Source organism: Triticum urartu, chromosome 1, assembly GCF_003073215.2.
Source record: "Triticum urartu cultivar G1812 chromosome 1, Tu2.1, whole genome shotgun sequence".
Lineage (NCBI taxonomy): Eukaryota > Viridiplantae > Streptophyta > Magnoliopsida > Poales > Poaceae > Triticum > Triticum urartu.
Genome location: NC_053022.1, coordinates 246460828 through 246473234, shown reverse-complemented (window position 1 = coordinate 246473234; position 12407 = coordinate 246460828).

The window sequence follows — 12407 nt, the reverse complement described above, 5'->3', positions numbered from 1 at the left end:
GTTTCCAATAAGAAAATGTCTCCAGGTTTTGAGTGCATGCACTACGGATGCTAACTCCAAATCATGCGTGGCATAATCCAACTCATGTGGTCGAAGTTGTCGTGAGGCATACGAAACAACTCTTCTGTCTTGCATGAGTACACTTCCAAGTCCTAAGCGAGACGCGTCACAATACACTTGGAAATCCTTGCGTATATCTGGCAGAATCAGTACTGGGGCTATAGTCAAACATTTCTTCAACTCCTGAAAACTTGCCTCACATTCATCTGCCCATTTAAATTGGTGTCCTTCTTCAACAGATCTGTCATGGGCTTTGCAATCTTAGAGAAATTCTCAATGAATCTCCGATAATATCCCGCGAGTCCTAGAAAACTGCGGATCTCTCTAACTGAGGTGGGTGCCAACCACTCAGTGACTGACTGAATCTTCGTAGGGTCTACTGTTATACCTTCTCCTGATATAATATGTCTAAGGAATCCAACTTCCTTCAACCAAAACTCACATTTGCTGAACTTGGCGTATAACTGATGTTTCGTGAGCTTCTCGAGAACTAAATGCAAATGCTCCTTATGCTCATCTTCATTCTTCGAGTACACCAAATGTCATCAATGAACACCATGACAAATTTAGACAAGAACTCCATGAACACCTTATTCATCATACTCATGAAATTGGCAGGGGCGTTAGTCAATCCGAATGACATAACCGTATACTCATACAGCCCGTACCTGGTGGTGAAAGCTGTCTTAGGTATATCCTATTCTCGAATCTTCAGCTGGTGGTATCCTGATCGAAGATCGATCTTGGAAAAGTCTTTAGCTCCTTGCAGCTGGTCAAACAAATCATTGATCATCGACAGTGGGTACTTGTTCTTGATCGTCACTTCATTCAATGCATGATAATCAACAACCATTCTTAGAGACTTATCCTTCTTCTCAACAAAGAGCACTGTGGCTCCCCATGGTGACGAACTTTGTCGAATGTAGCCTTTCTCCAATAACTCCTTAATATGTTTCTTAATATCCTCGAGATCATTTGCGGGCATCCAGTATGGTCTCTTTGATATTGGTCCAGTGCCTGGCAATAACTCTATCAAAAACTCAATGTCTCGATCCAAGGGCATGCCTGGTAGTTCCTTTGGAAATACATTTGGGTAATCCTTTACTGCAGGCACTTCTTCCTGAACAACTGCCGTGAGGGAATTTACGTGAGTACTCTTAGGAGTATGCCTGGATACATACCTAATCCTTTTTCTCTCCGGTGTGGTGAGTAGAATTGACCTACTAGCGCAATCAATGTTTCCTTCATACTTCGATAGCCAATCCATACCAAGTATCACATCCAATCCTTGTGATTCCAAAATTACCAAGTCTGAGGGAAAAACATGCCTACCTATGGTCAATGGCATCTGAAAACATCCACTGCTTGCCATATACTCTACTCCGGGTGAGCTTACTAACATAGGTGTCTTAAGAACTTTGGTGGGCAACTTATACTTATCCATGAATCCCCTTGATATGTATGAATGCGATGCACCAGTATCAAAAAGAACTATTGCGGTAAATGACTTAACCAAAAACTTACCGATAACTGCATCTGGCTGCTCCTCAACCTCCTCCACGTTAACGTGGTTCACTTGTCCCTTGTTGAAAGGGTTGGGCTTCTTTCTAGAGCTTCCATTGCCATTTCCATTCTTGAGTTCAGGGCACTCATTGGCATAGTGCCCAGTCTTCCCGCACTTGAAACAAGTAACGTGGCTTTGGTCCTTCTTGGCGGGTGTGCTTGGGTTAGAGCGGTTCTGACTGCTTGCTCCACTCCCATTTCCATTCCTAGAGCCATTGTGGTTATGCGGAATACCTCCATTGTGGTTATGGCCTCCATGGTTATGGGTAAATCCTCCCGGGTTCGGGGTGAAATGGGGTTTCTGTTGAGCTCCTGAATTGTACTTCCCTTGTCCATACTTCCTCTTGCGGCTCTCAATCTGCTGCTGCTTCCCTTCCATCATAAGAGCTTTATCTACCAACCCCTTGTTGTTGTTGCCCTGAGTCTGAACTAGCAACTGCATCAGTGTATTCTGCTGTTGGATCAACTGAGTGAGCTCCGGTGGGAAGGCAAATCCGGGGTCACGTCTCGGAGGCATCTGATGGGTTTAGAGGGGAGAGATTAGAATAGAATGAGGTCTAATGAGAAAGCATTACCCATATGCACATGAGACAAACACAATCGATATCACTCCAAAACAATATCAAGCAAGGACATACAATCAATCTAACTATCGTTACAGTGCTCGGACTACTAATATATACATGGGGGAATACTACGAATAATATGGTGGTCTACTAGAAATTTTGATCGGTAGAAGACTCCATGATATCCGCTCCAGCTTCGTCTTCATAATCATCATCAATGGGGTCGGAGTCGGTGTCATCGATGATGATGTGGTCCTTGGGGTGGTCATCATCTCCTCCTGGTGCAGGGTCTCCCATGAATACTCCTAGCTTCCTTGTCAGGTCGTCATTCCTCTCCACTAGTATTGTGATTTCCTCCTCGTATCTGTCACGTGTAGACTTGAGTTCCTCTTCCAGCTCCATGTTCCTAGTCATCAACTTCTTCAGATCTATCATGCTTGCGCACATCTGGCTCTCCTGGCGATGAATGTAATGATTTAACTCCTGGATGAAGGCTGCAATCGACATGTCCTTCCTGGTGCTGATCATCTCCCATTGCTCATCTCGGCGCCCACATATCTGGTAGATAGTGTCCTTAAGCTCCTTGTGATAAACTTCGCATATGCGTCCCATGGCGATGTGAGATGCCATGCTCTTTCCTAGACTCCAGGTTGGTGCATCAAAGGAAAACTCTATGGGCTCAGTTACTGGCGTGAATGTCCTTCTTGGAACTTGAACTCGGATCATCCAACGCTCCTCTTCTGGTAGTGTAGTGGTGTAGGTCCCGGTGAAGCTTGGTATTCCAATGCTCAGGTACCTAGTGACTTCCTTCAAGTGTCGTCCAAAAGGCGTGTCTTCATCCGGCTGTGTAAACTTATTCCTCGTGTCCGCCATCCTATAGAGTGGAAAATGGAGAGAAGTCAGAAATGAGTAGAGAAGAGTGACCTATGGCTCATCTTAGTGGTTGTGTCCTAAATTCAGCATGTGCTCTGATACCATCTTGTAGCGACCCGACCCGAATGGATCAAGTCTCTGCGTATAAGTGTCATCCCTGGATCGGTAATGCTGACACACAAAGTACTTGAAGGATTTATAACAAAGTAGCAATCACACACTTATTACATCGAATGTCTCAAAAGATAACTTATTACAATAAATATGGCTTAAGGCCATCTAAGTAAGATAACAGCGGAAGGCTTGGAAGATAAAGTGAGTCCATCAACTCCAATGGCATAGCTGAGTGCACGACAAACGACCTAGCGAACCTTACTCTTCGTCTGAAAAGTCTGCAACATGATATGTTGCAGCCCGAAATGGGTCAGCACATGGAATATGCTGGCAAGATAACACAGTAGAGCAAAGAACAAGTAAATGCTAACACTACATGCATATATGGCTGGTGGAGGCTCTATGGTTATAATGTTTTTGCGAAAAGCCAATTTTTTCCTACAACAAAGGAATATAATTTAATTAACTTCAAAGTTGGTTGAAAAACATTGAGAATGGTAACCCCATCTCAATCCCAATTAAAAGTAATTAACATCCCAGCAAATTAATTTAGAGTGATGAGATCCACATGATAATCCAAGAACCAGATACTCAAGATGTCCATAACCGGGGACACGGCTAACCATGATTAGTTTGTACACTCTACAGAGGTTTGTGCACTTTTCCCCACAAGACTCGATCTCCTCCATTGTATTTATCCACCGCATGGTGTTTGAGAAACGGATGACCGAGACACAGTCTTTCTGAAGAGGTCCCCTTAACTTATAGATAGGTCGGTACACCTACAATCCCCTACATCTGCTAGCCCATCACGGAAAGGTTTCCCACAACTTACTCAACTATGCTAGAGCCCATAATAGCTTGTGGCTGCACATGGAAGTTTCCAGCATGAATAATCTTATGATCCCATTGAGCCTGGGTGGCGAACCAAAAAGGACAGCACTGGTATATCCCCAGGTGCCCGCAACCAATCCACTCAGATGTGTGTTTAAGTAGCCACCTTAAGTAAACTATTAATTAATAAACTCACATCTGTCATGGATACTCTCAAACCCAATCCACGTCTACGAGCATAGCATGGCAATAAGTAGCATAACGCAGAAGTAACTCCCAGGGTTTGATAATAAAGGGTGATAGGTTCTACCTCATCATCTACTTCCCAAACCCACAAGTTAAGAGATCCTACTCATGCAATGTTTGAGGGGTTGAAACTAATGCATAAAAACTGGGTAAAAGGGATATGATCAAAGTGTTACTTGCCTTGATGATGATCCGCAAAACCTAGTGACTCGTAGTAGCACGTTGCGCACTCCGGGAATTCTATCACAAACAAACAATAGCATACATAAGCACTCAAGAAGAGATGCATGGGTAGATATTGAGTAAGAAGATCAAATCTGAAAAATCAACTGAAGATATTCGATCTGGAAAAAGAATCAATCGAATTGGAGCTACGGAACTGAAACTACGGTCAAAAGAACTTCGAAAACAAATCTGCTTGAAACCAAAATTTAAAATTGTCAAAACCTTGTTAAAGATGATTAAACAGAAAGAGGGTTTCGAGATGAAGATTTTGGCGTTGGTTTCACTGGATTTGGACAAACGGTTAAGAAACGACGAGCGTTTGAAGATTAGGGGCTAATCTGCGATAAAAATAATCGCGGATAAGTCCTTGGCCAAAAATAAAATAAAAAGAAAAGACTAACGAACGAACGCTCGCTGTCTGAACCTAACCGGTGAACACGTTCTTAATATGAACGAACGGATGAACGTCCGCTAAATAAACAAACCGATCGAAAAAGAAAAAAACTGATATAATAGATTAAACCGGAAACTAAAAAAACCGAGGTTAACCGAAGAAAACCGACCGGTCAACGGCGGCGGGGTCAACGGCGAGATCCAACGCGGCGACGACGGGCGGCAGTGCGGCGGCAGCAGCGGGAGGCGGCGGCGGCGCGGGCGACGACATGGACTGTCTGCGGCGGCTAGGGTTTCGGGGGGGGGGGCGCGGGCTGGCGGCGGCGACTTGGGCCTTGGGGCCTCGGGCGGCGTCTTTTAAAGCCTTGGCCGAAGGAGTCCGGCTCGGGAATGGCCCGTTAGGTCGGTTTAACTTTAAAAAAACATATTCCACCGGAAAAATCCTAGAAAATAAAATAAAAATCTAAAAATACCAAAACAAATTTTCACCGTCGAAATAGAATATTTAGAACAAAGTGAACATTTTCTTGGCCTAAAATGCAATTTTGAAAAATGTATATTTTTCTAATTCAAATAAATTAGCAATTAAATCCAAATAAAATTATTTATTTGATTTTAATATCTTTCCTCCAATATTTCATTTATTTTGGAGAAGTCATATTATCTCCGCTCATATATTTTAATCTTGAAATATTTTCGGAGAGAAAAATAATTAAAACCAAAATGATCCTTGTTTCGATATTTGAGAAAAATTCAAATATGAAAATGATGAAATCCTCAACTCTCTCCATGGGTCCTTGAGTTGCTTAGAATTTCGAGGATCGCGGAACGAAATGCAATAAAATATGATATGCATGAATGATCTATGTATAACATTCCAAATTGAAAATTTGGCATGTTACAATTTTGCAAATCAATAGTCACCTACTATGTGTTATGATCCGGTAACCCCGAAGTGACAATAATCGGGACCACTCCCGGTGATGACTATAGTTTGAGGAGTTCATGTATTCACTAAGTGTTAATGCTTTGTTCCAGTACTCTATTAAAAGGAGGCCTTAATATCCCTTAGTTTCCAATAGGACCCCACTACCACGGGAGGGTAGGATAAAAGATGGCATGCAAGTTCTTTTCCATAAGCATGTATGACTATATTCGGAATACATGCCTACATTACATTGATGAACTGGAGTTAGTTCTGTGTCACCCTATGTTATAACTGTTACATGAGGAATCGCATCCGACATAATTATCCATCACTGATCCATTGCCTACGAGCTTTTCACATATTGATCTTTGCTTTGTTACTTTTCCGTTGCCACTATTACAATCACTACAAAACTAATATTGTTACTTTTGCCACCGTTACCGTTACTTCCATATTACTTTGCTACTAAAAACTTTGTTGCAGATATTAAGTCTTTCAGGTGCGGTTGAATTGACAACTCAATTGTTAATACTTGAGAATATTCTTTGGCTCCCCTTGTGTCGAATCAATAAATTTGGGTTGAATACTCTACCCTCTAAACTGTTGCGATCCCCTTTACTCGTGGGTTATCAGGCACCTCCGTGTTCAGCACACGTTCAACTCGATGACGTCCTCGCCTTCTTGATCGAGCAAGACGGGCGAAGTAGTAGATGAGTTCCGTTAGCACGACGACATGGTGACGGTCTTGGTGAAGAACAATCTCTGCAGGGTTTCGCCAAGCACAACAGAAACTATGACGAAGGATAAACTAGAGGGGATGGGGTTTCCGGCACATGGCTTGGTGATTCTTGATGTGTTCCAGGTGCTAGCCCTGCCCCTCTATTTATATGTTGAGCCAGGGATCGAAACTTGGAGTACAAGCCTCCTTAAAGTCGGTTTTGCCCGCAAGGAAGAGTCCTTCTCGGACTTCTAGCACCAGACGCCATGGGCCTCGGCGTCTGGCTCAGACGCCATGGGCCTCGGCGTTTGGCCCAGGGCCAGACGCCGGGGTCTCCGGCGTTTGGCCCCCTGGCCTCCGCAAAACTCCTTTTGCACGGACCTAAAGCCCCGTGGGCTTCACCCCTTGGTCGAACCATATCATCCTATATATCAATCTTTACCTCTGGACAATTCCGGAGCTCCTCGTCATGTCTATGATCTCATCCGATACTCCGAACAACATTCAGTCACCAACATACATAACTCATATAGTATTATATCATCAATGAAGAACTCATATAGTACTATATCATCAACGAACATTAAGCATGCGGACCATACGGGTTCAAGAACTATGTAGACATGACCGAGACACTTCTATGGTCAATAAGCAATAGCGGAACCTGGATGCCCATATTGCCTCCTACATATTCTACGAAGATCTTTATCGGTCGAACTTATGACAACATACGCAATTCCCTTTTGTCTATCGGTATGTTACTTGCCCGAGATTCGATCGTAGGTATCTTCATACCTAGTTCAATCTTGTTACCGGCAAGTCTCTTTACTCATTCCATAATACATCATCCCGCAACTAACTCATTAGTCACATTGCTTGCAAGGCTTATTATGATGTGCATTACACAGAGGGCCCAGAGATACCTCTCCGATACTCGGAGTGACAAATCCTAATCTCGATTCACGCCAACCCAACAAGACACCTTCGGAGATACCTGTGGAGCATCTTTATAATCACCCAGTTACGTTGTGACGTTTGATAGCACACAAGGCATTCCTCCAGTATCCAGGAGTTGCATGATCTCATAGTCAAAGGAATATGTATTTGACATACATGAAAGCAATAGCAATATAACTGAACGATCAACATGCTAAGCTAACGGATGGGTCTTGTCCATCACATAATTCTCCTAATGATGTGATCCCATTATGAAATGACAACTCATGTCCATGGTTAGGAAAGCTTAACCATCTTTGATCAACGAGCTAGTCAAATAGAGGCTCACAAGGTACTCACTGTTTTGTCTATGTATTCACACATGTATTAAGGTTTCCGGTCAATACAATTCTACCATGAATAATAAACATTTATCATGAATAAGGAAATAGAAAATAACTACTTTATTATTGCCTCTAGGGCATATTTCCTTCAGGTGGACCACTCACGCATCATCGGAGAGGCACCAATGAGGATGATGGACCCCTCTGTGATGGTGTTAGATTGGATCTCGTGGTTCTGGAACTTGTGGCAGTTGGAGTTGTGTTTCATCGACTCCCCTAGGGTTTCTGGAATATTTGGGAATTTATAGGGCGAAGAGGCGGTCCAGGGGGGCTCCATGGGGGGGGGCACAACCCCCCTGGGCGCGCCTGGGATCCTTGGCACGCCCTGGTGGGTTGTGCTCCCCATGGGCCTTCCCTCTGGTACTTCTTTGGGACACTGGGTGTCTTCTGGTCCAGAAAAAATCTCCAAAAAGTTTCACTGTGTTTGGACTCCATTTGGTACTGATATTCTGTGAAGTAAAAAACAAGCAAAAAATAGCAAGTGGCACTGGGCACTATGTCAAAAGGTTCACTGGTACAACGACGTCCTAAACAAACGGTTTAAAACCCCTTTCTGCGACGGCATTTGGAACCATCGCCAAGTGAGTATGGGCGATAGGGGGTCCTTCCCACACGACCCAGAAATCGTCGGGGATAGGCCCTCGTGGGATCCAGGCTGGGGCCGTGAGCAATCGGGCAAGGCATGGAAACCCAGTCATTTCCGTAGGTATGTACATCCCACACGGTGAATCCCAAAAATAATTTCCGTAGGTATGTACATCCCACACGGTGAATCCCAGAAATCATTTCCGTAGGTATATACATTCCACACGGTGAATCCCAGAAATCATTTCCATAGGTATGTACATCTAATGACCCACAAGTATAGGGGATTTATCGTAGTCCTTTTGATAAGTAAGAGTGTCGAACCCAACGAGGAGCAGAAGGAAATGATAAGCAGTTTTCAGTAAGGTATTCTCTGCAAGCACTGAAATTATCGGTAACAGATAGTTTTGTGATAAGGTAATTTGTAACGGGTAACAAGTAATAAAAGTAAATAAGGTGCAGCAAGATGGCTCAATCCTTTTTGTAGCAGAGGACAAGCCTGAACAAACTCTTATATAAAGGAAAGCGCTCCCGAGGACACATGGGAATTATCGTCAAGCTAGTTTTCATCATGTTCATATGATTCGCGTTCGGTACTTTGATAATTTGATATGTGAGTGGATCGGTGCTTGGGTACTGCCCTTCCTTGGACAAGAAACCCACTTATGATTAACCCCTCTTGCAAGCATCCGCAACTACAAAAGAAGTATTAAGGTAAACTGATGCGGAGCATCCTACGTTCATCTCCATGTACACCTTCATAGCACATCAAGCTCCAAGTGGACCTACCGGACTTAAGGTGAACCCGCTCCTCTTCAAGATTTACATGAATATCTATTGGACTTGGTTGCTACCTCACCTTGGATCATTGTGCATCACTAGGTACGAGGGCGACCACCACCAAGTAGTTGGGGAGCATCCCGGAGACCAAGGAGAAGGACCCCAAGGCCACAAGGAGGAACAAGGAGTGCAACAAGACCAACTCTGCACCTCCCAGGCGACCCCGTGCCCACGGGCCTCGAAGACCCCATGCGCACGGGCTACACAGAGAGCTGGCGCCGGAGCACCCCGTGCGCACGGGCCTATACCGTGCCCATGGGACCCCCGTGCGCACGGGCCCAACTTACCCCGTGCACACGGGCCCTATAGGATGGACGGCTGTGATTGCTGTTTGGGCCTCCTCTTCATCCACCTCGTCCCTCACCTCCAGCCACCTATATATTCCGTACCTAGACCGTTTGTTAGGGTTAGCAAAGGCTATGCTAGACATATGAGAGCTTTTCTCCATGGATCCACTCCACTAGGAGATCAAGACCTCCTCTTGGAGTGACCAACCTCAATACCTCCTAAGGCCTTGTTCGGTTAGGCATGGATTGGAGGGGTTTGAAAGGGATTAAATCCCTTGCAAGTCAAAATCTACCTCAAACCTCCCCAATCCCCTTCAATCCCTGTGGTGAGGGGATTAAACGAACATGGCCTAAGGGATAAGATCCCTAGTGGATAGATCCCCATCATAGGATCACCAAGACCTCGTTCGTCATATGATTGGGATGAACTAGCACCTTGTATCTTTCCTTTCTTGTCTTTGAATCATTGTATCTCTCTTTGTGTGATTGGATCTAGCATATGTGTGATTGGATCTAGTCAATTGAGTGTTTTCCCTCTTGTGTTCATCCTGTTCTTGGGGATTCCCCCTCCAATTCGTGAAAGATCTCCACATAGGGTTCCACCCTATATCATTTTGGTATCATGAGCCATGGTTGATCACGAAATTGGAGCCCCCTCTTTGTTTTTCTAGCCTAATTTTGCTTGTTCTTGCCCAATTTCGAAAATTCCCCACAAAAAGAGCCATAACAAATTTTTTGTGATTTGAAGTTTCTTGTGAGTTTTTGTTGATTTTGATCCGTGTATCTGGTGTCTGGCAAGTAGATCTAACTCCTATTGCGTCCCCATACCCCAATTTTTCTTTCCGCCTATCGAATTTGACAAGAAAATCGCAAATTTTCCGCCTACCCCGTGCCCATGGGCTCCCCACCCCGTGCCCACGGGCCCCCGCGAAGTCTCTGGTGACCCCGTGTCCTCGGTACATGTACCGTGCACACGGGACCCCGTGTCCATGGGCCTTGGACCCCGTGCGCAGGGCCCTCCCAGAATCAGCTGCGTCCACTTTACGTTTTCAGTCATAACTTCCACTCCCGAACTCCGATTTGGGTGTTCTTTGGCTCGTTGAAAAGCTAGCGACGTGACCGAGCTGCTCATCTTGGTTTCACCACCATTTGCCTCCATCAAATTTTCTCCATTTTTGCATCTTTTGCATAGGCCCTCCGCCATAACTTCCGCACCACCACATACAACTTCCGCAAACTAACCCATTTTGGTTCTTATTGCATTTGTGGTCGGTTGAGTTGTGATTTGAGTCTCCTAAGGTGTTTCGGCTACTTAGGGACGGCTACATATTCATCCACCACCGGTGACTTGTATCGGGCATCGACTACATCCACCACGAGCTTCCACATCGACGACGCCCATCCATCCTTTGAGACAGTCTTCAACAGGAAGCAAGGCCGGTTACCCCCGACTTCGTGAAAGGTTAAGTGTGACGAAGGTATCCATTCCGTCATAAACTTTCCCTTCCTTTCCATTACATCTTGATAGCCCCACCATCTTTGCGAATACCTTCATACCTATTGAGACTAGCTATCCGAGTACTGCCGGGCTTCGCGAAAACTTGTGCACCATAGTGACACGATATCATATTGTTGCATCATTAGATATATCATATTGTGCAATTGCTTGCTCCCGTGCATATCTTGTGATACTTATCTCATATTTTGTTGAGGCTCGATAAGCATAGTGGAAAGGAAGAGAAGAGCAAAAAAAAGTCAAAAACAGCTTTTAAGCAAGAAAAAGAATGATCATAAGCTTATAAGCAAAACAGAGTTGAGCATGAAAAGAGATACATGTGCATGAGGTTACATGGAATAGGAAACATTTAGCTTGCATACATATAGGTTGGTGCCAAGTAGTGAATCGTGCCCAAGTGTGCAATCAAGCTAGTGCTCTCCTAGTGTTTGTGCAACACGAGCTTAGTCTTCATTAGGCAATCTTGTATTGCTCATCCCTATAGTTGCACAAGCCCCATTATCCCACCGTGTGTGTTTCTTTATTGCCCTCCTCTATATTTGTGATCACTTGCTTTGCATTTTGAGTCCTTTGGATTTATTTCAACATTTACAATATCTTGGACTTCAATTTGCATGAAATTTGTGCCACTATCCTCACCGAGCTCCACCATAAGCCTTATTTGTGTAGGTGTGAGAATTGACAATATCCGGTACCAATTGTGCTATTTCCTTGATACATTATTGAGTGATCTTTGATTCATCCTCAACATTGGATAAGGTACATTGGTCTAGTTCTTTCCTTTCTTCCACTAATATTTGCGCGAGTCTTGTGATGGATAGGCAAGGCATTTCATCTCCGGTCTTCGACAACAACGACGGCGTGAACAACTACATCACCAAAGCGCCAATCTTCGATCTACAACGACAAATGCAAGGCACACAATCAAGATTGCGAGAGCGCATCGAAAACCTCTCCATTGACATCCGCCACTCCGACGCGAGGAAAAGGGACTACATCGACAACAAGCTTTCCGCACAAAAGGAGGAACAAGATGCAAGGATGGAGGAGATTCGGGCCTTGATCAAGTCTACTTCCCCTTCATCATCCTCAAGGCGACAACATTCAAGTCACAAGTCTTCGGAGCGCAAAAATGATGCAAGCGCAAGTCGTCCACGTCCACATCGTCATGAAGGGCAAGACACCTCCAAGCATCATGTGCACAACAACAACGAACGACATCTACTACGAGCTCAAGCACGATAATGACATCATCAACATGAAGATGCCCAATAAGCGCAAACGTACAAGTTCGAACAAGCCCTACTTCACGCCAAGTC